This window comes from Coturnix japonica, chromosome 13 (assembly GCF_054131305.1).
Source record: "Coturnix japonica strain WE chromosome 13, WE-NBRP24, whole genome shotgun sequence".
Lineage (NCBI taxonomy): Eukaryota > Metazoa > Chordata > Aves > Galliformes > Phasianidae > Coturnix > Coturnix japonica.
The window spans coordinates 8,242,247-8,267,940 of record NC_140675.1 but is presented as its reverse complement, the minus strand read 5'-3'; positions in this window follow the sequence as shown (position 1 = coordinate 8,267,940).

Genomic DNA, 25,694 nt, shown 5'->3' with positions numbered 1-25,694 from the left:
ACCTTAAAAATGAAAACAAACTTGCCAGCACAGGAGCACAGTTGCTAAACTTTCTCAGAGATGATGTTACTGTATTACCGCTTTATGACATATATGGGAGTTGAAAGGTAATATAAATAACCAGGAAGAGAAGACTAACAATCAAAAAGGCCTGACATCAACTCCTTTGTGTCATGTTCCAAATCTAGAATTTGTCATAGGCTTATTCCTAATAATACTTGCTGTTGAGCTAAAAGTGTTATCCAACAGATAGTGTCTGAATTTGAATTAGTTTTTCAGCTATTATTTGCAGGGTGGCTCAACCAAGTGTATAAAAGTAGGAAAAAAGCCTTGCTTTTGAACACAAATGCTCTTTCCACAGCATGCCAGCACTAGACATTTCTTTGAAGCTTTTCTAAATTTCAAAGGAGGCAAATATAGTCAAGACAAATTTTTACATCTTTGTTTAATTATTTTGGATGTGATACTTCTCAGGACGCTTTAAATGAAAGCATTTTCTGCCTGATCTTAAGTGAGAAAGACTCACATCTCCTTCTGTAATTACCGATGAACAAGATTTCTACATGAACTAAATTACACATTCTGACAAACTGGAATAGGCTAATTTTCTTGCCTTTCATAACAGACTTTTCTATAGCTCTGCAATGCACCTATACCCTTATAAACACTTTATTTACAACTTCCCACAGCTGTATTATAGTGACTGGTATATAATTATTCCTATTTCTAAAGATTATAGGTACCTTAGATATTTATAGGCGATCTACAAGTGGAGAACATTGCCATGGTAATTTCCTGAGGCTTACAGGAAAGATCCTCAAGAACATGCCATGTCCAGACATAGCCACCTCAGCCATGATCCATCAGAATGACTTCAGCCCCATTTATGATCACAGCAATGCCTTGGCAAAGATGGGCTTCATCTTGCTTCACTCAGAGTAGGGAGAAATATAATTGTTTCACTCACCTAGAATTTGAAGGGAAATTAACCATGATCAATGATGAGGGATTGCCAGTGGAAAGCCATGTGACGTGAAAGGACAAAACTTTGCTTATGTCCTGAAATTGTGACAGGATTCATCCACGTATCTTAATTGCCTCCAGGCACTGCCAAGCATATTGTCCCACTTGAAGGTATTCATGGCCATTTTGGTATTTCTCAGCTGAAGCTGGATGCTAGGACTAATCGATATTGTGCTTTGGCTCTCTCTGTGTGTTATGTTTACTGGCATTCCTTCAAAGAATGAATGCATACATTGATTTTTAAACACTTCAAAGAAATTTGAAATTCTTTATGCTAAAAATGATTTTTAATTTCTTGTGTTTTCTGGGTCTTTGCTTTCTGTCAGGTTTCATCTTTGGGGAATTTCCCAAAAACAGTTCCCACAAACCCTACCTCCCAGCCCTTCCCTGTTGTGACTGTGGGGTGAAAAATGTATGCAATAATTTTCATATCAGTGTAAAGACTGCTGCCAAGTAAACTAGTTTTATGAGTCTCTGTGTATCGTAATACAGGAATATGTTTGCATTTAGAGACTGATAACATTGTCTACAAAAAATAAAGGCAAATCACTATAGATGTAATTCATATGCCTCGCAGAGACATACACCCTACTTTAACATCCGTTGTGCTTAAGTGTGTTAATAACATTGCTGAGAAATAAAAGCAAAAAATTGTAGCTAATGAAATAGGAAGTTAAAAGAGCATGGCAGTTCCAATTGCAGTGTAACAAAGAGGCTGGTGTTCTGATTCTGCTTGGAATCTAACTAAAAAACAGGCATGTCTTCCCAGTGCAGTATCTTTAACACCACAGAACCTTCAGGTTTTTTGTGGATGGTGATGTTACTTTTTCAGATGGACTTTTGCCATTCAGTGTGTTGCCCTTGATGGCCACTGATGACAATTATCTGGAAAGTGAGTTCAGCTTGCCTTATGGGTTCATTAATGCCTTTTTTAGCTTTGAACAGTAAGTCTTATAAGCCTTGGTATTTTGTTGGTGTGGCAGAAATTCATGAAGGAAATTAAGTATGTAAGCATGCAAACTGTCTGCCTCTCATTGATACATGTTCTTCATATTCCTATCTAATGCTTGTTTGTCATCTAGGAAAGAACTACCCATGTATCACAGTGTTCCTCACCTGGTCCTTGTCTAGTGGTAGCTGGCAGGCATTCTGAGTAGGTACAATAAGAAAAGTATGAAGCAACACATTATTCATTTTTGGTGTGAAAGAAAAGCCATTAATCCTGAGGATCCTGAAATCAGTCAAGCAGACCAGAAGTTTAATGTGGCTCTGTCTAAATAATAAAGCATCATGATGAATCTTCAGCCCCACTTCTGAATTACCATGGTATATATTCTTATTCTTATAAGCAAGCAAAGTATAAAATCTAAATTATAGCTTTAGCAAGTACCTCCACCATTTTGTACAGTCCTGATATTTTTTTTATTTTCCTGCATGAACTGTTAAAGGACAGACCTGAGAAAGCTGTCCTTATCAATGCAAAGATATGTCAGTTACAGGTGAACAAATTACAGGCCAAATTACAAAAGCCAGACTTGTATTTAGGGTTGCAAGCTCGTCTGGATGTGGTTCACAGATTTTTGCCACTCGGGCTGTCATATTTGGTAATACAAAACAATGTTGTATATGCCGCAGACATAAAAAGCTGCAGGGTTGCAGTTAGAATAATAGTGTATCCACAAATAGTACTCAAATTGCTCTGAAATATCACAGTTAGCTGCATCTTCATTCTGTTATCTCACTGCTTTATGCTTCTGAGACTTTTCCTAGCAGACTATAAAATGATTCCAAATGTGAGATGATAAATTAATAGAACAAAACAAATTGGAGTCAGTAGGAGTGCAGTTAGCACTAACAAGGCCCATCTGAGTTTCACATTTTCCCTTGCAATTATAAAAATAAGACTGGTGTTAGAACTCATGTTTTCTTTAATTGCTGTTGCATGAAGCTCTGGATATTATTTTAGGGGCTGATACAGAGGAGCAATTATCCAGTTGTTTATAACTATCATTCCTTATGAACCACTGGGGAAAATGTGAGATAATATATTTAAGTCAGAAATTTCAGTCACATTTCAAATTATTTGTGGCAGAGGGAATGAATATTTGGTACACTGAATCACAATGTACAAGGATGACTTAAGGGTAAATAATGTTAAACGTTTGCAGTAAGAAAAAACTCAATGCAAGACACATTAAGAGGTGAATAGCTTGATGTGATATGTGAGAAGGCTAAAACTCCTATGCTCTGCCTGAAAATAGTGAACTTTACTTTCTTTGGTGAGGAAAGAAAAATGTAGAGACATCTATATTTTGCTTCTTGCCTTCCAGTGAATCCTAGCAACTTAGAAATTAATGAACAGAGATTCTATTTTTCTGGAAAATTAAAGATCATTACTCTTTCATCTGATGCCTGTAATGAAACTTTCGGCTAGCAAGAACCAGAGATACTTGATTTGATCCCAGGGGACTGGAGTATTAACTCTTTAACTCCCAGTGCACTACATGGTGTTATGATGTGGAGTACTCATAACCAAAAATGATAAAACCATGACAAATATTCTGCAGAATTTTAGCTTCATTCAATGAGCTGGCAATTATTCATCCTGATGTTCTCATTGGAATCGTTACAACAGCAGATATGTACTTGTCTGGATTTATGTGCCTCTACAGATACCATCAGTAGGTTGGGAGGAGCCAGTGGCGAAGTTTTGAAAGGCCTGTACTGTTTTAAAACAGATGAGAATCTTGAGGTTTTAAAACCCGCTTTATATTCTGTTACAAGCCTCTCAAAATCATTGAATTCATGTCTACTAGATGATGATTGGAAAGGGGTTCCATCGTGATAAAGAAAAAAAATTGTTCAGGAGTGGGAATTGAAGAAAGTCAGGAAGGGGAATGCTCATGAGTGGTGCTTTTTTCCACTCTTAAATAGTATTTGTCACAACAGGCTCAAAACTGATGCATTGCACAGAGAGGAGGTCAGCCACAGTGCAGTGAAATTTAGAAAGCTGTTCAGCTCCACGCTGAAGTGTTAAAGTGGTGCCATTTACTAGAAAACATTTTCAGTAACTCTTAAATTTCCTTTTGAAAGAAGGAGGTGATGAAGGAGCCTACTTCTGTCCAAGGGACACTTTATGTTCTGTAAATTGGCAAAAACTGCAAAAATTTAAAGCAATTTTTGTCTGAATGAAGAATTTCTACTCTTTGGTGAGATAAAAGGAGATAAATGATCATAAGACTTGCTATCTTTAAGAATAAGAATAAATTAATTGGTCCTACATATATTGTAATAGATATTAATAGTACTTGAAATTTACTTGCATGTCACTATATTTGTAAAATTTTTATTAATACACTCTTTAGTATATTAATATAGTATATTAATTTAGTATGCTCTTTATCTACTAGTGAGCTCTGAAATTAAAACACAGCTTGCTATTCCTGTTCATCTTCTATTGCCTGGGCCTTTTGCTTGTTTTGTGACATAAGAAGCATAGCTGAGCTTGTAGTATGCTTTCTAGTTTCAACTATTTTAGACATATCAACATTGTCTTATTATATTACAATACTTATACATATTTCTGATAATCAGAAAAGTGAAAATGAGAGTATTACTGGAAGTGAATAAGTATCTACTACTCTTGTAAGACTTCTGAAGCAACAGCTGCCAGTTGATCTGTGAGATGTCCTTTGCACACAAGAACACATTGAGAGCATGGGAAGTTGACTGAGACTACGTTCATGCACAATCCCATAGAATAGGCATGCAGATGCTTCTTGGTCTAGCATGCAGTACTACTATAAACACTAACAAGCAAATAGATGTTGACATTTGCAAAATTAATGTATTTGTTTGTATTGGATTATTGTGCAATAGTTCTCATGGTCTGTTCACTCCTTGAGAACTTTGCAGTCAGGTAAGGAATAATTCAGGGGGTTCTTTCACTTCACCCAGTGGGATACAATTAGACCTTTGCAGTATCTAATCAACATCTGTAGATTTGGCAGAACAATGGAGTATCTATGCTCTTTATACATATATATATATACACACACACATATATATATACACACACACACACACACACACAGAGATACATAATATATATACATACATATATTATATACATATAATAATAATAATAATTATATATATATATATATATTTTTTTTTTTTTTCCCCTTGGACACTATGTTATTTAAAACTGCAGGATCCCAAAGCATTTGTGAAGAGGAGGAAAATATTGCATACGAGTGTGTTCATGTTGATACCATCAAAATGCCAGCAGTTATTCATCTTGATCGTTAGGCTGAGAGTGTGAAGAAAGCAGCTTTTGACTTCTAAGATTTTCACAAGTCAGAACATGAATATAAACAATTGATTCTGATCCTGTAAAATCTTGTAAATACTGAAGTTTACATCAAGTAGGTATACTGAGCTTAGGTGCAGAGGCAAGGAATTACAGGTTTGCAGTGTTACTGGGAGTGAATTCTTGTTGGCTGTGGTCTATTTTTGAAAACCGGAAAATGCATTCCAGATACTAACCTTTCCTTTTTCTAAATGTGCTTCTTCTGCCTTTGGAAAAGTGTTATATGTTGATGTTGTTTTCCAAAATGTCTGAGAAATACTGATTTGTTCCTGTCAATTGATTTCAGAAGTGCTCAAACTAGGCTGTCTACAGATGTGTTATCTTTAAACCATTTCTTAATCTCAGTTGGATCTGAGAATATTTTTTAGTGTTCAGATTTCTTTTGAGCTTAACTTAAATGCTGAGCTGGCAAGATCCAAAATGAGCTTTCCTCCTCCTTTGCTTTAGGCGTTATCCAGCAAACCAATTTTATTAATGTTTTTATAGCTAAGAACTCCTGAGTTTTAATTCTGTCTCCAACAATGATTTGCTGTCATTGGTCAGGTTAGCTTTTTTATGAATAGCAAGATATTGAGGTGGACAGTGTTTCCATACCCTACATATTTATGAGAATTATTAGTTAGCTCTTATGCATTAGTTAAAAATGGGGGGAAGAGGCAGTAACAAGTAACAAGAAAAGTAACAAGCAGATGAGTTGCTAAATTACTGTATAAATGCCAGGGATGCTTAGTACTGGATTTTATGAATTCATGGAAAATATCTTAAGCTCAGAGTGTTTGCAAACAATTGTGCTACTGTTTTAATTCCCATGGTTACGGCCTGCAGATCCAGGGTTACGCTAATAAACCTAGTTAGAAAAGAAAACTTAACCTTGGATTGGTGAGTAACCTCTTAGTGGTGAATGCTTGATCATGTCTTCATATGAAAGTTAGTATTCAAATCATTATAATTAAATAAGAGCTGAATAAAATTTCTGTCAAGATGAAGTTTAAGTAGATTCTCACTTATAGTGGCAGCAGACATTGCTTCTGCACAAGAGGCTGGCGATGTTGGCTCATAACCTCCCCTCCAGGCTGCAGATGTTGGCCCTACTGCAAAAGATGAAGTTCTTGTAGACTTAAGATCTGATTAGGGATGACTCTGTTCCAGAACGTATTTAAGCACTTTTTACATTTTTTTCTGTATAGAATGCTTGATTTTGTGTGATAGAAATATGGTATATCTGTTTAGTGTGTTTACAGCTGTAGTGCAGACAGGGATCAGAGGAGTACTGTCTTGTCCTACTTGGCAGTGAGAACTGCCCAGTGGGACGTAGGCATATGGGCCTTCCTGCAGAGCTGAGCAATAAGACTTAGTGGAATTTTAACTTCTGTGCCAATACATTAAAAAAATGAAATCAGAGCAAGAGTGGAGACTTTCTTTTTTAAAGGCAGCTTTACAAATTTCATGATTAAAGATTAACTTCCAGGCTCTTGTCAATAGTTCCAAAATTAAATTTGTCACAACACTTTATATAATGCTAATGATAAGCTATTTATTATGTGGAAAATGTCAGTTTTCTTCTTCTTTTGATCTAATGTTTTCTGTTGGGTTGTTGTCTCAGTATTTGGGTCTGTACACCAGCTAGTCCACATAAGACTTTCTGCTTTGCAGCAATGGGAGCTGTGCAGAGGCAAGATGAGGTGCAGCACCTCTGTAACTGGATGCAGGGTACAGCAGTTCCCGACATTAAGCAGCTCTTTCTAACTTCGCTGAAGTATTACAGCTGAAAGGCTGTTGCTAGTTGAAGCATTGGTTATGTAGCACAGTTTTAGCTTGATGTGAGGCCAAATGCAGATAAGATAAAATAAAGTGCTGGAGAGAGATGCTCAAAATATAGGAATAGCTTCAGGGTGAGAGGAGCTGACTTTTCCTTAGAGAGACTGTGGTTGTTTGTCCTGTTTGTTCAAGTAAAACCAGTGTCTGTGCAAGAAATGGGGTACTGCAGAATAACAGCCCCAGAGCAGCTGCAAATGGGGTCATTGCCTTTGTGCAGCAGAGTAGAACCTGTCCTGTGTTCTGACTTGTGTGATGGGCTGTTTGGAAAGGATGAAGAAAATAAAATCTGGACACTTGGTTACCTGACATGTGAGTCCCATTTCTGTCTTTTAGGGAATGTTTCACCATCAGTTCAAAGTGGAACAATGTTGGTGAGGACTTACAACTTGTTCTTATGTCATAACTGGTGGGTCTGTGATCAGAGGAAACTGCCTTACAACAGGAGGTAAGGTGCCCCTTGAGCTCACCTGCTTAGCTGCTGGCTACGAGATTGTGGATCTTTTCCTCCAATATGCTTTCCAAGCTATTCAGCATACTGTTGATTCAAAAATAATAATGTTAGGACAAATTAAATCTTTATAGCTAACTTACTGTTAAGCATCAAGCTCTGCAAAGGATTCTGTTTGGTATGGGAAAAGACAACTAAGTAAGAAGGTATGAGGGAACAGATGGTTTACATTCTGTGAAGTACTCCACTACGATCCTTTCTAAAACCCTTTTAAAACTTCTCAAATACTACTTCAGTTCCAGGAATAAAAACATCTTCCTCTAAGAAAAAAGAAAAAAAAAACCCAACAACCCATCACCTATGCTGGAAGTGATCCCAAATGGAACAAAAAACTTTGTGCAAAGCACTTTTTTAAAGTAGTTTAAATAAAGCTAATTAATGCAGTTCTAAAAGCCTGAGTGATAAAATCATCATCAAACTTGAATCATGCAAAAGTTGCCTTCAGTCATAAGCCATCTTTTAGCAGATCTTTATTAATACTTGTTTTTATAATGCTCTCTAATTTACTGACAGGAAGGTGCTACATTGTTACTATATTTACAGTTATCAATTTATGGATAGCAGTAAAATGTAAATAAACCAGTATTTCACCACAGTCATGCTCAGCACACATAGCCGTAGCACTCTTGTATTTCTATGAATATCAGAATCAAACTTAATTTCTACTTTTATTTTAAACTTGCAATTAAGCTTTTGTTCTGTGAGGAATTTTAAACAGCAAAATTATTTCTGTTTAAAGAGTAATCATAGGTTAGAATGGAGGTGGCATGTACCTCTTACACAGAGCTGAATTTAATGATCACCGTGAGGCTCAGAGGCTGCCCCCACACTGCAGGTTATTGATCCATTGGGAGGAGAAAACCCTTCGTTTACTCCAACCTATTGGGCTCTGCAGTGCAGGCAGCCGACCCTCTCTCTGCTTGTTAAAAGTGGACAAAAAGATGATGTGGAAGGATAATACTCTTCTAAGTACTTGCCAAGATTCCCTCTATTTCTACAGTTACTGCTGTGGTAATTGGAAAGCTGGAGCCCAACATGACGCCAGCCTCTCCCTCCAGCAGGCAGGGCAGCCTCATCAGGAGCCAAGCTTCCCCAGTGAGCTTGTGGCAGAGGCAGGGCTGGGCCAGGCTGGCAGCCCCGGTGGGGTCACAAGCAGTTGGCTGTGCCACGGCCCCCAGGTGTCACTGTGTGGGTTCTGCTTTCATTAAGATGTACTCAAAATCTAGCAAGGGCAGTGGATGTATTTCTATTGATCTGAATGAGCGTTGATGCAGCCTATTATCCTTAGCCCTGATAATTAGAAGTGACTAAATTCCTCTCATCTCCACCAGTTATATCAGTGGTAGGAGAGCAATATTTTAAAAAAATGGTTAGCCTCTGGATTGTTTTAGCCATGAATGCATAGATCTTATTAGTGTTTTAGTATTTTGCTGTTCCCTGCAAAGTCAAAAGGTAAGTCCTGCTGGCATGTGACCAGACCAAGGAGTGTTTTCCAACTTTTGATTTGCCTGCTTGTATACAGTATTTGTAAAGTCGTCTATGTGATTTCACTTTAAATTACTTCATTCTTGAGTAAGCAAACAATTCCTCACAGCAAAAAAAATATATTTCTGGGTCTGTTGACTTTCAAAAATCCATGGTTCAGACAAGTTGTGTTACATTTCCACAGCATTCCCAAGCTCTGCATAATATTCTTCTTCTTGACTCCTAGTTATTCATACAAGGGCATGCCGGTCAAGGCTGCTCAGTTCAAGCAGACTTCCAGACATTCAGAAGAACTGAAATCTGTGCCGTTTATTAAGGAACGTGCTCACGCATCAAACTGCTGCTCCTCTCCTTGCTTAATTATTTCATGTGCTTATTTACTTTCTGGGTGTGATCAATACTATTCAGACAGGAAGTGTTTCCCATCCTCAGGTGGTGACAGCATGCTGGGTTGTGCTGCTATCTCAGCAGGATTTTTGCTATAAGAGTACACAAAGCTTTTGTACTCATACATTCAGCAAAGTATCCTGGCACACGTCTGTGTTTCCAAGCTGCACATGTATTTTGAAAGAGTTCAATTACATTCAGTACGTTTTCTCCAAGAAGAGTAGCTCTGTCTATTTGAAAGACTCAAATTTAAAGTTGCTGATGTGCTGAATCCCTTTGTGGATGTGATTTATGACAACAAAACAGAAACAAAGCAAAAGGGAACTTTGGAAGCCCCATCCAGAGTTCATTGATTTGTTGGGGACACAGATTGTACAGAGGTTGGCTGTTTGCAGGCTCCTCACCTCTCCCTTTACTGAAAGAGGAATCTTATTGATATTGCCTTCTCTTGCTGCCATGGTCAAAGGACATGCTGACTTTGAAAGCAACTATACTACAGCAAGAATGTCAATGAGCAACCAAGTTGGGTGAACCAGAGCTTGACTGTACTCTTGTGGATTAGTTGGAATTATTATTTGCATACTTACTAAACTATTAGATAACTCCTTTAAAAAAAATCTTTTGGAATCACTTCAAAATGGTGATTTAAGAATGCAGCCTTCTCAGCCTTCACAGTGCCTAGTACTGAGAAACTAATGAAGTACTACTAGCACACAGGAAAGTGGAGATACCTTTTGTTATTGTACAGGAATGTCACACATATAAATTGGACAAGAGTATATTCTTTCTGCTATGTTTGTTTGTTTGGTTTTTTATTAGTAGCTGAGGGGATATTCTCTTATCTGTGGTCTAGTAGAAAGATTATGTTTATATCTGAACAAGTAATACAGAACAATTTAGATTGACAGGGACTTCAGAGGGTTATCTGCTTAAAGCAGGGCAAACTTCAGCGCTTGATCAGGTTGTTTTGGATCTCATTCTGAGAACCGTTAAATATCTCAAAGGTGTGTGCCAGTGGCTGACTGCCCTCACTTTGAACACTCTTTTAAAATATATCCAGTTGTGGTTGTCACTGCTGTGTCTCATCACTGTTCACGTTAGTCCTTTTGCTAGTCCTTGAGCAAACCCCAGTTCCTCCTTCCCTGTCCACGTTCTGTGCACTCCCACTTCCCAGCCAGTTGGCTCCAGTACATTTGTGAGTTCTTTTGTACTGGCAGTTGGAGGCAGTGCTCCAGCTGAGATCTCACAAGCGCTGAATAAAAGGGAGTACTTGGTTGGTTTGACCTGCTGCCTGTGCTTCTGTCAACTGTGTAGTGAGATGTCCTTACCCCAAGGGTGCACTGCAGATTCACATTCATCCTTTGTTCTCTCCCTCTCTGATCATCAGTTTCTCCCCTTCTTTGTAAGGAAGAAGATACACCAGACTGATTATACCTCTAATAATGGGTCTGTGCATTGTCAGGATGGCTGTCATTTCTACAGAACTCGTTTGCAGAGAGAGAAATCTGAGGGTGTTTTTGGGCTGGTTGCTATTATATACATAACAGAAGGCAAAGGTAGAAATAAAATAGCGCCTTTCATCCAGTGTATACAACATTTGTGAGGTTTCACACTCAATTGATGTATAAAGAGTGGTGGCCCCATCTTGTAAACAGGGAAGTATTTAAAAGACTGAATGCTGCTTGTGTGAGCTATTTTCACTGAGCTATAAACCTATTTTATAGCCTCCAGTAACATTTAAAGAAATTACACGCTTTTTCCATGACTCAGGTATGTTTATAATTGGTCAGTAACAGCTAGCTGGGATACTGTTTAGTGGAATAAAGCCGATTTTCCTTTCTAGAGGTTTTCATCAATGGAAGGCAGTTAGACTACCAGGAGGAGAGCTATCATAGTAGATTCAGTATTTTAAGATAGAAGAATATTTAATTAGCATTATTTCTGGAGTTAAACAATAGTGAAGTTGTAGTCAAGCGTATTCTTTACTCCTATGGAACATATTTTTCATTAGGTGTATTCTTAATTTTACCACTGACAGAGAAATCATTTTAAACATTCCTCCATGCAGGAAACATATAGCTTCCTAAGCTAATAGGGTTTGTTTATTGATTTCTATTCACATTATATATCTCTTACTGCAATTTTAGTAACTCAAAGGCAGCTTTCTAACTCAGAGGTCCCTGGTAACATCCTATACTCTTTTGTTTTTCCAACCTACAATTTCCAACTTTGTGACACTATTAACTCTATGTCATTAATTTTAGCCAGACTTTATGCATATCAACAAAACCTAGATTCTGTTTTCAATGTATGAGATCTCCATGCTGCATAATCAGTTGATTATTACAATCTTACTTTTCCACTGAGAAAATTTTGTAGTTTTGTGTTCCAAGAACTACCTGTCAGTTGATCCTGTTTGTTTGGCTACCACAACTCATATGTATAGGGGAACTTCTGCTATAACCACTAAGTAGATGATGCTTCCTCATCTCCCCATTGCTCGAAGCAGATCTTTTGGTGTGCCTTTGCAGGCTTGGTCTTCTTAGACTCCTGCAGCATCTGCTAAATATCCTTCTGCAACTAAAATCAGGTTTGTAACTTCCAGTAAGTCAAATATGTCAAAAGAAAAAGCAAGTCATTCTTTCCTGTTTTATTGCTGAAGGAATACAAAAAAGGCTAAAGCTGGGTTGCCAAAGCTACAAAGCTGCTTTGCTCTTCATGCAGACTTCAAAAGATTTGTCAGTGGTGGCTTGACTAATGAAGAGTGCAACCCTCCCATCCATGTTGAAATACTTAAGTCAGCTCTCAGTCAGTTCTGTTCCTGAGTCCTGCAGTCCAAGGACCTACAGAAAAGACTTCTAGTATTAAAATCGTAGAATACATCTAGCATTAAATGTGGAGGTCGGTGGTCCTGCCTGTGGTGGCGGTGTTGGAGTTTCATGGTTCTTGAGGTCCCTTCCAACATGGGCTATTCTGTGACCCATACTGAATTTTCTTCTGATTACTTCAGTAAAGTCTTGGAAAAGGAATAAGACATGCTTTACTTAACGTGCAGATTGTGGGGTTTGGTCAGGATTGGATCCTTTAACAACAAAGCTTTTTGTCTATCTCTGACCTGTGTTTCCAGGAGTGTGTAATGGCATATAGGAGCATCAGGAGGGGATGTCTACTATCCTAACTGATAAAGCTGCATATTCATATAAACACATGTAGTTACAGGCGTTGCCACTGATGTCAGTTACAGAAGGGAAGTGTGGCCCCATCACCCTTCTGATAGACTAAAACTGGGTTTTCTGCTATTCCCACTATGTGCAAATTTTTCATCACATAATTAGGATTCAAGAATTTAAACATATGGGCTTTCTGATTTATTTATTTTGTTGATGATACTGGATGATTGGCTAACTTCTTTATCCTACTTTTTCTTATTCTTTCACTTCACACTTGGAATTCTAACAAAATTTTAAATAGTGGATAATGAATTAAGCAAGATGTTTGGCTGTACCAAATGTTGCAGCAATCTTTTGGGACTCAGAAATATTTCATGTGCATAGAGAAGTCAGGCTTTGGTTACAAAGTTTTGTGGGTATAAGGACATAACTGTCTGAAGTGCAAACTGAAATACTTTAATGGATATGAACCATTTTACAAAACAAAGAAGAGACATACCAATCTGTACCACTACTTGTTTTCTGCAAAAGATAATAAAATTCTTTGTCTTACTTCATGTCTTAAAATACACAGCTTTTTTTTATCCCCCAGAAGAAAAATTGACTTGATAACAATGCCTAATTCATAACACACTTGTTAAAACAGGCTGGATTACTTCTTGGACAACCACAAATGAATGCAATAACTTTAGCATAACAAATGGGATTGGAAATAATCTGTAAGTAGTAGATATGAAAACTAAGAAAACATGACTAAACCAAAGACTAAGAATTCATCTTGATGCAATTCATTTAAATGGATGGGAGTTTTTCAATTAAACTCATTGGGAAGAGGCTTGGATCCTGCATAAATCATTCTGTTCTCATTCTAGCACTGCATATGAATCCCAGCTTTGATGTCGATAAAGCCTCCAACTCAGAAATTCAGCAGCAACCCCTGTATTTTTCCTCTGAATGCTACGTAATTTGCTGTCAGTTTGCCTCCAGGTAGGTTTTATACTACATGCTGTTTATAAAGTGCGTCCTTGGTTGCAGTGGTAGTCACCTGTACCAAAGTGTAGTGCTGTTATACTATACTCCATTTCCATCTAGGACTGCAGAATTATATGTTGCTTTCATTTGTTTCCTTTTCATCTTGATTATTTGTGTGCAGTTGTGGGTTCATATGATGCAATTCAACCATAGAGTCTGCACTTACAAGTGGTTGATGCTTTGAACTGTGACATTTAAATGTAGGATTAATACATTACCACTACTTTGAATAGATGAAATAATTTTATTTCTGTGTTAATGCACTGCAGGTGACTGCAAATTCTTCCTGGTGCAGAAGGCTCACAAAATATTCGATGTATGCTCATGATTTATATGATGGCAGAACTGTGGAAAAATATTGCTGTAGGATGTTATGAAAGCAGCCCCCTGCAGTTCTTCTTAGCACTGAAGTACTCCTACATACTGCCCTCCCTGTGGCAGAAAGAGAAACCAGGTAGGGATGGGCCTTGCACTGTGAACCAAGTCTTGAGCTGCATCTCCAGTTTAATCACAGACTTTTTTTCATTGCAGTTCACCAACAAGAAATTGGGAGTAGTATTATCTCAGGTGGGATGAATATAAAAAAATCATGGAATGGCTTGCGTTGGAATGGATCTCAAAATCATCTAGTTCCGGTCCATTTGCTGAAGGCAGGATTGCCAGTGACTAAATCAAGAGCAAGATCAGGAGAAAGAATAAATTGAGAGAAAAAAATCTCTTTTGTTGAATGACTGAGAAGCAGCCTGACATTGTGGTAAGGATGTCTGGGCATTTAGTGTTGTCAGACGCTAACATATAGCTGAACAATGGGAGATGTAGAGATCTAGAAGTAGCTCATTTATTTATTGAAACAGGAGAACTTGCAAGCTGTAGTATTACCTTTGCAGTTCATACAATGCTGTCTGCAATGCTATGTGAGTTAGGTTGTGTGCATGGAAGGAAATGCCCCCACAGATGTTCTGTAGCTTCCTATACATTTTGCTTAGTGCTGAGTACACACTGGTACATCATTAATGGCCATCCTTCGCTACAGGGCCCTAGTGATTAAAAACTCTTTAATCACAATTTGTTTTTTGAGCTTTTGCAATAAAACCCAAATCTAATTAATGTGTGAGTACAACCTATGGATATGATTTTTTTTCAAGTTCAAGTATTAGATTCATACTTGTAGGCCTTTGCGATAACCCAGCGTCATTTAAAAATGGTGCTGATGCTCAGGTACATTGAACATCACACACAGAGAAGCTGATCTGAATGTTTTGAAGGGGCTGGTCTGTAGCTGTACCAATATTTTATGACTAACTATTACAGCTTCACAGGCCTGTGTTTTATAGGAGCAAATGTTATTAAAAATTGTGTGAAACAACTAGGCCTGCGGGCTTGTAAGGCACTATAGTTTGTCCAGAAGTTAATACATGTAAAACATTTATGGTAAATGCTATCATTTAGTGTCCTTAACTGTATTAGGAACATTAAAAAAGTGTTTATTACAACTTTATTGCCTTTTACAAACCTTGAGACAGATTTGTAGCATGCTCTTACAAGCATATCAGAATTTTTGTCTGATAGACATGAAAAAAGCTTTAGCCCTAGAGGTACCGGAACTGCAGAGACTTCAAATATGAGGTTGAGATATTCCTAGTTAATACTTTCATGCTTGCAGTACATATTTTTTAGCATTGACAATTTGTAACTTGCAAGTTATGGAAGTGGCTCTTTGTGCAATATTCAAGGGCAGCAGTTTAGCACACACAGTCTCCCAGCACCAAGGTCCCCATCTGTGTAAGTTTGGAGGTTATGAGAAAGTGAATATAGCAGGTGAGATTGCTCAGAGTGCAGACTGAAAAGCACAGAGTATATAACAAAGATAAACACTTGAAAAGGCTCGGACAAAGTGATCCTTTGGTGGTGTCACGGGTTACTTAGATTTACCTATGCCCGTGACAGGGGAAGCCACCCCACGCCCCCCCCCCGGGGCCCGGAAAGGAGGGGGAAAAGGGGAGTGGGATAAAACAGTGACAATCTAAGGAGGAAAAACTTATTCTACTAAATATGATATCGAAATACAAGATAACACAATATAATATAATTAAGGCTAACAAAATCGAACGAAACAGAGAGAGAGAGTCTCCGAAAACCGAGAGGCCTACTGTGAACTCTAGGCGACACGGCTGGAACGCTTCCCACTCTCCGAGAAGTTCGAGAGAAGAAGAAGGGCACTCCAGCCTGGGAACGAGATTATATAGAGTCCTGGTCCTGTGACTTATTGTTACTCCTGTTGTTCTCTGGGATATGTAGTCTTCTTCTGTGGACTGCACATTCAACAGAAGTATCCATACTTGACATGATGTTATGATGTGGAATACTGATAGCAAAATTACAAAATTACAAAACCATGACAGGTGGCAGCATTATCACCACCTAAGAGCTTTTCTTCACTGTGAGAGGTTTTTGTTCTGTATTTCTGGTCTTGCAATAAACTCAGAGAAACCTAAGGAACAAACAGGCATAGAGCTATTAAACTATCTTTATTGTCTCTGACATAAGAGTCCACCAGCTTTCTGGAGATGCTGATATAAATGCGGGGACCAAATCACTTGACAGGTTTATGAAACATATCAAACTCAGTAATGCGCTTCCTCAGTACCATCTTTAGATGTGTTCTGAAAGCCCATTGTTAATATCATGGATCTGCAAAAATAGCTTCTGCTCCCATGCTTAATGAATTCTTATAAGAAAGGAAAAAATATGTGATGGACTAGTGTTTTGGAATTCCTTAGTGGTTATTAGATGTTATAATAACGTTATTAGAACAGGCTGTTGTTTCTGGGATTACAGGAATGTACATGTAGGACAAAATATGTCAGAGCAGCACGTACTACGAGTAGTTTGAAATGGATATGTTAAAAATAAAATGGCAATTTGAAAGGGCATGTTTGATTGCTGCTGAAGCTACAACCAAAGTTCTGTCAGAAAGTCATTAAGGGCTGCATCTGAACCTGGCACAGTGATTCTGCACTACAGAGTGTAGCTGTCTAATAGTGTATCTTTCTAGGAGCCTCCATATATACTTGTCACTGGCTGCGACAGTACTGCAGGGAGAGTATATTTCTTCTGCACAAATGTGATATTGATATCCTCGTGTATTTAGGAGATATTATCCTGCAATGGTCTCCTTACCCATGAGGATCAGAGCCTGCTGAAGATCAGAGCAGAAAGGACTTGCCCCAAACTCTTACAATGTCAGCATTATCCTGAAGGACCGGATCTGCCTTGCTCCACAGCAAGCTTATGTCCTTTGGGGCATCTTGTTCACAGGTAACAACCACATCATAAAAAAAGGTTTCTGAATTTCCTGTTAACCACATAGAGGGCATTGCCTTTCTAGTTGAAACACTTTGTGTCCTTTGTATTTTATTTATAGAATTTGCTATTTCTCCTCTTTCATATTTTGGTTGCACCCAAGAGGTATTTAGTACAGCCCAGAGGAACAATACTACAGATTTTCTCAGGTCACTTTTTCAGTTGTTTTTTCTTTCTTCCTTTCTTTTCTTTTCCTTTTTTCTTGCAGACCCAAATTAAGACTACAGGTTTTGACTTTCTTTTTAATTCACTGCTTTGTTTTGGACATCTAACCCATTTTTATATGAACAGCAATACTTGTTATCTTTCCGTGGAGCAGCTCTTGATATTAAAAAAGTTTGCACTTGCTTAGCTCCTCTGATACTAACTTTGCAGTACTCTACAGGTACCAGTTAATTAAGTTCTGCAGAACTGCTGTTACAGCATAAGCAAGGACAGGCAAATTGATAAATAGAGTGGGAGCATGATTTCCCTACATTCATAACGAATGAAGTCAGCACTGTGATGTTTTGCTTAGCCCCTTTATAGAGGTTTATGCAATGTAAAATTCTCCTGTTCAATGCTCCATTTTTCTAACTTGTATAAGATAGCGTGGCTATGCACTTTCTGAAGGTGGTCATTGCCTTTGTGAGACACTTGGTAATAATGACAGTATTTTCCTTACTTCTCCTTAATGGGTCCCTTTGACTTCCTAAGTTTAGCTTCATATTTCTTCTATGCTTCTAGTGCTATAAACATCTCTACTGACAGACTGCTGTGTTTTTAAATACCACATCTAGATTCTATTTCTTAGAATTATCAACTCTACTCACATGCCATATCCTCCTCACCACATTTCTGTGCTGTGTTTGCTTACAAGGAATAATTAAAACTGTAGCTCATCATGGTTTGTATGTTCATGTTACAAGAAAGTTCCATATAAAACTGTGGAGGGTATTGTATGCATGTACGAGCACGTACATGTGCAAATATTAAATGTTTAAGATGTTGTAAAAACACTACCTGATGAATTATTAGTCTTTACAGAATAATGTATAATTTCTCTACATTCTTCATATCATGAATTTAGTGGAACAAAGATTTGTTGAATCCCCCCAAAAACCCCTCCAAGCTGGGAGTAGACTTGAAGACAGTATTGTCAGAAGTTAGTTAGCTAATGTTAGGTCAGGAACATATGCTAAGTTCAAATTTGGATTCTATTTTTCTTTCTAGAAACTAGTGTTAATCATTTTCACCTCTTTAAAAATCAGGCCGATTGGGAAAAAAAATGAGAAAACAAAAATAGCCATGTATAGCATTTCCTGAAACTGGCTTATCTGCCAAGCTACTCTGGAACTTTGTGATATGTTTATTGCAAATATATTTCTATTTTGTTAGCAGAAGGAAGATCAGGAAAATTATGGAGGTAGTTTTGAAGGCTGCTTTCTTAGAAGCTCTGTAACAACCAGAAGTGATACTGAACTAATTTAGCCGTCTTGTTGATCTTAGTAAAACTCAACGTGATGAACAGAATTCAGCTGAGTGTGTTACATGCTTTACTTTTATTTTCAAATGACAGGCAAACTTTCTGAAGCCAAATCCTGCTGAAACAAATAGTATCACTGTAGCCAATGAATGAGGAGAATGAGGAGCTGTGTAGGCAGCAGATTTACCTGCTACTGGCAAATATACAATAGAAGTTTGATTAAAATATCAGTGTAATAAAATCCTAAACAACAATGAAGTAATTGACCTTTTATTTAAAAGATTTGCATCTGGATTTTTTAGATCTGTAAAATGAAGTCATGCTCCAGGGGAACTGCAAAATTGCTAAAAATTATAGTTGAGTAAATATCCTTATACTTAGATGTCTACAACTTGGTGAATCCGACCAGATATCTCATTTCTATGAGTTGGAAGTTTCAGTTGGCTAGCTGTCAAACATCTGGTAATGCTAGGGCTGATCTTGGATATAAGCCAGAGTGGAAAAGTAATCTTGGGATATTTCAAGCTGCAGCCTTTGATACTGGATCTAAAAGTGAACGGATTTATGGTTTTTAATTAAACAAGAACAATTTCAATCCTTTGAAACTAATATGACTGAATTTTAAGCTTCTTTTGGGAGTGAGTGATCTTCTGGCTTCTCTTCGTGGCAGTGTTCACTACAGTAGTACTCTGCTTCAGACTGAAAGGCAAAGTCACGATACAAATTTCTGTGATGTTTTTGGTGAAGATTATTTATAATGCATGTGTTTCAGAACTGTTAAGTGTTTAAATATCTAAATTATTAATCATGGTCTTTTACCTCCCCCAGGATATACCAAAAATCCCAAGTACTATTTTTGCATTAATCTTTCCTGATTAGACAAGGGCGGACAGTCCTGTGATTAGTTCATATTGAACAAATCCACCAACTGTATATTTTAAAATAGAGATCACACAGATATATAAGCACAGCTGCTTTTTTTGCTTCCTATTACTTGCTCAGCTACATACTCTGTTTCCTTTTTCTTTTTCTGTAGTAGCATTTAGGAGCAGTCTAGCCACATCGGTGATGAAACAGACATCAGACAAGTAGCTCTACCCATTAGAGTCATGTCTGCTGGGTTTCATAGTCATGCAATAGACCTGAGTAATCACAGAATAATGTGCTGGAGATGTAATAGGAGAAGTCACTTCTGCCTGATACCAATCAATCACTCCCTCCAAGTACAAATGCATGTTCACAGTGGAATGAGTTTGACCCATACTGTGATCAGAATAATAGTGAGAAACTATTGCCAGACTCTTAGATGAGAGCAATAAAGTACAAGCCAAATGCCAGAAAGAGAATTCACAGATAGGGAATACATGTTGTAAAATTACACCATGGCATATGACCATAAGAATCAGTCAACTTTACATATCATAGAAGATGTGTTCAATATGATGATTGTCAGTACTTGTAATACATAACTGAAGTATATAAAATAACATAGCAAAATACCGATGCAGTATTGTGGCAGCTCAGTGCTTTAAAGACCACTGTTTCTATAAATGCAACAGATAAAAATACTCTGATGCTTAATGAAGGCAAGCAAGGGTCTTGGATATAGTACCCATTTTTGGCCTACGTAAAGTAAGGCAGTTAAGCTTGTAGTAGAGTTTTCTAATAAAATATTTGCTAAGAAAATATTTAAGTTTCATTACATGGAAAACACTTGTGTACTCTGAATCAGTGTTTTTGTCCTTGTGATTTCAGTATTTCATCTCTCAAACTATCTGAATAAAATACAGATCAGATTCCACCTTGCTAGTCTGACATACTCAAGGGAATAGAGATAATACAACATTTTTCTACTTTTGCAATTTGAGTTTGGTGCCAGGTTCTTTGTGTTCAGTGTATTAATGGCACCTGAACGCTGCAGTTTGAATATGTCATATGGAGTTAAGGGGAACAACAACAATTTCACAGCCCTCTCACAAGACATGACAATAAATATAAAGTTGCCTTCTGTCTCCTGTTCCATGCCACTTCCAGTGCAGACCGTGGCAGGACAGAGCCCAAAATCTAACACGATCTGCATTTGTCAGAACCTTCTATGAAAATCTCAACCTTGAGCAGCTTCTGGATTCCTTTATACTTAAATCCTTTGAATCACTGCTGCCTTCAACTGTATTATTATTATTACTATTATTATTATATTATTTTTCTGTACTAGAAAAATTTGCTGTCCTGAAGTTTTAGAAGGCAGCTATACTTTTGTACAGTATTTTTGCACATCATTTTGCATTGCACAGTTACTCTTACAAACTATTAAAGACTATTGAAGCTATTGCAGCAAAACAAGTGGTATGCCACAGACACCAAATCTGGCTATATATGTTTACTGACTGGTGCAATTCAGGACAAACTCAAAGCAGAGATGTTCTGAATAGCGGAGAAAAGTAGAAGCTTTTATATTCAAAAGAACCAGTCCATCTACAAAAGAAAATACCCATTACATATAACTATTTCCTGAAGCAAAAAGTTGATTTGGTATACAAGTGTAGAGCTTGCATGGTATTTCACAAGGAGTGACTGTGCAATAATATTTTTTGGAAGAAAATGATTTTCTGAAAGCTAGCCATACACATAATTCCCCCTAATAAGAGTTGAATCTCACTGAAAATAACTGAGCTGATAATCTCATTCCATTCTTAAAAGCACTGAGCTCTGTGTGTTTTTCACAATTACATTAATAATTTATCATCAGTGGGGATTATTGTTTTCTGCCTTTTTTGGAGTCTGAATCACAAATGATTGCTCATTTTAACAACACTGAAAAAGACTGGAGAAGTTAAGCTGAAGGGAAGAAATCAGCTGACAGAATATGCACTGATTCTGTGGGCCAGCCTGGTTGCTGGAGCTGGCTATCAAATATGGCTTTTCTACACTAGTGAGAATCCTTCCATGAGGAAAACATCATCTCTGGAAACAGTTCACAGTGGTTGCTGAAAAGTCTCAGATTTGCTCATTGTATAGACGTGGCATAAAATAAATCCTAAAATATGCAACTTATATCTACTTATTGTTCTCATTTCATCAGGGATCAGGTGTTTTGAAGAAGAGTCCAACTTTTAATGAGAGCAATTACTTCATATGCTCGATGCAATTCTGCCATTTTGAAAGTATATGTAGTTACTTTACTGTATAATACACATTTTAGGTATTTTCTTTAATGCTAAAATGCAGATTGTGTATTGAAAAATTAATCTCTCCATCCACACATACATAGAAAAATCTGCTCAGTCTTTGAAAGCAACAGTTGCTTTCAGAGATTTATAAAGAAATTCAACCAATGCTCATAAACCTTTACTTTTGGCACCATCAGCACAAGAGTCAATTTGAATTTCTTAGAGGTTTCACCCACTGCTATTTTTTCAACAGAACTGTATCAGTTGTAACTACTGTGCCCCTGCCAACCTACAGCTTTTGATAGCCTAATTCTATGTCCATTTGCTAATGATACTGTGTCTGAGTAAGAATCTGGGTTTGATTTCTTTCCTTGCAACTAAATATATTAGAGCATGTGTTTCCAAATTATAACACTGAAGGAATGCTGTCCAGAAAGAACTGTAATAACCTAATAAACAAGAAATAAGGTTTAGATAGAAGAATCTCTCACAAAGAACTGTGTACAATTTTTACTTTGCTCATATAATCTTTTTTAATTAATTTTTTTCTTTTATATTTTCCCCAGTTTTCAATGTACATGAACCAGCTGGTCCTTGGCACAGCTTTTCCCAGCAGTACAAAGCTGTGGAAATGCCAGCCTCTGCTCTACTTTCTATCAACAGAACAGGAACACTGAAAGGTACACATTAAAGCTTTCTTGTCTCTGGCTTCATCAGCCCTTCTGCAGTTCCTCCCAGTGCCACTGGCTTTCTGTGGATGCTGCTCACGTTTCCCAGAAGATCTCTAAGTGCCCAGGTGTGCTCAGGCTGGGGTGTCCTGACAGGAAAGTCCATTGTTGGCAGCGCCTGGCTTCTGGCCACAGAAGTACATGGTTGATTATTATCTTGCTTTCACATTAGTTCTGTCAAACAAATCTAATCAGGAAGGGACAAGATACTAAGTATACTGAACTCAGAATCTGATTTGCAGTGATAAGCTATAGACTAATAATCACTTGCAGATATCTTTTTTTTTTTTTTTTTTTTTCATGAGTACTATGTCAGGAAATAAGTAAAAAATATTGTATGACTATGAAAATTCTTTGACAACTTCAGGGTTCACCAGCTTTCTTCCTTTTTCTTCCCAGTATCTGGTGTTGTAATATGGATCCAGCAGAACACAATGAATTTTGCTATGAGCTTGGATGTAAATCACTTAAACACAAATCTTGAATTTTCCTGCAGAGCAAGTTACAATGCAGCCTAGGTACATAATGAGAATCAGTCCACAGTGTAATCTGAATACAATATTTATAAATGGATGTATATTTTGTAGCGTGTTTTGATTTACTTCAATTTAATTTTCATTTATTTGCTCAGAGTACATATTTCAGATTTCAAATTATTTAGGATTTTTAGTGAATTACATTTTGTTATCCAAAACTGAAAAACTGAAAGACAAGAACAGTGAAAAAACAGCAAAACATCTCTCTTTTAAGTGATAGAGGAGGGGAATGATGAGTCGTAATAGGAACTGTAAGCGTTGATTTTCCAGATCAGATGGGATCAGTTGATGCTACTGAGTTTTTGAAACTAAGCACATAATGAGTGTAAGCAAGGGTCTAATTCTTCTTGAAGTTGGCTTAGCATAATTTCCCTACTTTAAAGTGAAGAAAGGATCATATATCCCATACTGAGTTAACAAGCCTTGACTGTAGGTGTATTCATTATTACTATTACTTTTAGAGAGGCAATTATATTGAGTGTAAAACATTCCTTACATTTCACTGATTACATTTGAAGTAGCAGGTCATGTCTCAAATTAACGACCTCTGTGGAGAGTGATCATCAAAAATTGTCTTCTTTTGTCTTTCTCTAAGGCTTTTCCATTTTGTGTAAACAGTAATTAAAGCTCACAACCTGATACTGTGTTTACATTGAGTAACACCTTCCCACAGTGAAGCAGCAGGACTGCTTATGCTGTATAATGGGAGTTAGAACATATTCTGTGGGTTCTATCTGAACCTGAATTGCTTCAGTGATATGATAAATGAGTTGAAAATACTTACAGTCTGTAAGCAATTATTCAATCAACCTATCATCTTGCTTCTAGTAAATGAATTCTTTAGATTACTTGAATCCAGATCTGTATGTTAAAGACATGCTGGCTTTATTCCACATGCTCATTTTTTCCACTCACCTTTTTTGAACCTACTGAGCCATTTTACTTCTCAGTTTATCACAGGCATGGAATTGTGGTTTGTTTGAAGGATGATTGTTTTTTGTCTAATATTATGCTTCATAACTTCAAAGAATGCATGACAGGAAAAGTTCTTGCATTTCATGGTGCCAAAAGAGGCGTAAGATCAGTCTTTGGAGAGCTTCAAGGGCTGCAAAGCAGACTTCTTCAGTTTAGGGAAATCCCTGGTGTCTGTAACTCCAGGTATTCGCAGCAGAGCAGCTGCATATTTGCAAAGCATTACTGCAAGTGCATCAAAAATTTTGTTTTTTCTTTATTTCTTTCTTTTTTTTTCTTTTTTTTTTTTTTTTTGAAAGTATTACAAAATGGTATCCAGATGAGATTATTTAGCATTACAAGTCCTTATGTAGCTGTTAGAATAATCACTTATTTGCTAAATAGAGTGCAACAGCTCCTTGGGAGCCATTCCAGTCTATCAGGTAAATCTGTAATTAGAATCCAGTTGATCTGAAGCATAGTGCTGTTATTATACTGACACAGACATACAAATTAGGAAACACAACTTCCTGGGCACAGTAAGCAGTTTGCAGACTCTAATAACTCAGACTTTTTTTTTTTGGCGGTTTTTGTTTCTAATTTAAAAAATTAAACTCATAATTGCTTTAGCATTTTAAATTTTCATTTAAGCAGAAAATGAATGAGACATTTTTTTTTTTTGCCATGATTTCTAAGTTTTGAAAATAGTCTGATAATTTTTTTAAAAGAACAGAGAAACTTTGTTTTTTAAAAGCAAATATGTTGTGTGGTGCCGTTAAGCTGTTAGCGGCAGAATAAAGGAGGAAGGCTAACAGCTGTTTCTGTGGGTAACAAAAAAAGAAATCTGGATTGAATGAAGTCATGTGGAATCCCATTTTATTTTCTTTGTTTCATAATTTTGTTATTGATATATATAGGAAAAGCTCACACCCTTTCACAGTAAATGGAGGTAATATACTTTTGTATGTAGCTATAAAATATATAGCAATTAGTAATAACAAAGGAAATGAAATAATGTGTCAACTTGTATGTACTACACTATCATCATATTCAGTAATGAATAATTACATTATGGAGGATTTATTTGGCTGTATAAAAAAAAATTCAGGCATAAGGGTGTTGTGAAATTTACATGGAAAGGAGCAGATGCATGAATCTGGGTGACCTCCCCACTCAATTACCAGCTATATTATATTTGCATGCCATTCACTATTCTTCTGAATAGTTTCTGAACTTTCATTGTTAGCTTGCATGTCTTACATTGACATGTTTGTGATATTGACATTGGTTTGTGATATGAAAAGCAAAGTTCTGAGGACTGGTGTGCATTGTCTGATGCTTCAAAAGCAGATACAGCCTACAGACTCAACTACAGGACAATGGGTTTCTCAGGTCAGTTTTTCACAGGGACTCAGCATTTCACATTGCAAGCATACGACAGATTTCTTAATGGACAAAACTATTTTCATTCACGTATCATGTATGAAAAGAGTGAATGCTATATGGAGCATTTTAGCATGATATGTTTTCAAACAGAAATACAAAAGATTTTGTCCATTACATATGATAGAGTTGATTGATTTTAGTGTTTAGTCACAGTCGGTGGGAAAAATTGTCTTAAAATCAAGCCACATCTTGTATGCTGGTACACTTAGTATAAGTCAAATCAGAAATATGAGTGCTTAT